Raw genomic sequence first — 1,507 nt, forward strand, 5'->3', positions numbered from 1 at the left:
AATACAACATGGCTAAGTTAATATTATCAATAATCTTTTTGAGAAAAAACGTGATTAAAGCAACTAATGTAGCAAAAACTGTGGAACCATGAAACAAATAACCCAGGTCATGGAAGAGGTTGGAAAGTTGCTGTTAATTTGGATAACTATATATATAACTATATATATATAGTTATATATAACTATATACATATTTATAGTTCTCTTGCTGACTTCAGACACGTCAACTGTTGCGTGAGACTCAGAAAAACAGGGCAATAATGGTGGTTTTCCTGATTCATTTGTCATCCTCCCAAATCCAGGGGGAGGTCTTTGTAAGAAGCTGCCAGCAAACCAGGAAGACTGCATTCTGCAGCCATCATTTTCAGGATTGTTGGGAATTTGGGGATATTCCCCCAATCTCCATACCTTTTTGTGTCTCCAGCTCCCTCACATTCCCCTCAATGACGATTCCTTTGGTCATAATGCTCAACAATGTATACCGTGGAGACGATGGGTTCTTCCTTACGCCAATTATTGGTAACCAAAAAGTGACTTTAAGTTCTGGGGTGCATAACATGTGCCTTTTTGAAACGTATGCCCATCAGCCTGACAAATCGTTCACATTTTGGTGGTTTCCATGTAAAGCTATGCCCAACAAAGCAGACTTTAGTAACCATCCTTCTCTATGGCTTCTTTTTCCTCGTTCCCGTCGAATAACTTGTATTACTTCAGGTTCAACCGGGCACAGACTTTGCGCAGGGGGAATTCCTATTTTCCAGTTTTCTCTTTAAGTTGAATCACAATGGAAAGTACTTCAGCGTGAGACTGCCCCTCCCTGTCCAGCAGATAGGCTGGCACTGCACCCGGGTGGCATTTTCTCATCATTCTTTTGCTTTGGGTTTCTCTTTTCAAGCATCTTGATAGTCTTTTTTTAGGTATTTTCTCAGCATATCGCTGCTTATGGTAGGGCTTGGTCTTCACACCAATCATCTATTTTGGCCATCTTTGAACGTTCATGGGCCTTTCAATTTTCCTTCTTTCATCTCTTTTCATGATATCTGAAAGACACCCATAGCGCTTATGGTGCAACACTCTGTTTCATACCATGATGATGGCAGCAAAGTCCCCAGAGCAGGACAAACCACTCAAGTTTCCTGGCCCTAACACCCGCGATTGGACTCCCAGCAGCAGATAATAGGAAAAGGTCACCCTCTTGAAAAAAGTCTTTGTGCTCTGTTTTTCTCTGCTATCACAAAATTAAAAAGCAGCAAAATCAATACTTCTAATCTCTTTCTCAGTCTTTCATCCTTGTAGATTTGATATACTGGCATTGAGTCTGAAGCACGGTCTTCCCATCCCTGTGGACTCACACGAAGTTCACTGCTGTTCTGATCCTTTTCCAAGTTCTCCCTGACTGGTATTTGGTACAAGTGTTTTCCACTAATTTGGGTGCCTCAAATTTAGGTGAGTTGTAGTTAGCTTTGTGTCTACCGACAGACACCATTATCCTTTGTAATTCTGATGT

At 41.1% G+C, this 1,507-nt stretch overlaps 1 pseudogene; it reads right to left on the minus strand.

Annotated features, from left to right (window-relative positions):
* Positions 1–284: 284 nt before the first annotated feature.
* On the minus strand, positions 285–1,486 carry LOC101655112 (annotated as a pseudogene).
* Between the last annotated feature and the right edge of the window lie 21 nt (positions 1,487–1,507).

This window comes from Echinops telfairi, unplaced genomic scaffold (genome assembly GCF_000313985.2).
Source record: "Echinops telfairi isolate 266 unplaced genomic scaffold, ASM31398v2 ScPeMD7_70;HRSCAF=299, whole genome shotgun sequence".
Classification (NCBI taxonomy): Eukaryota; Metazoa; Chordata; class Mammalia; order Afrosoricida; family Tenrecidae; genus Echinops; species Echinops telfairi.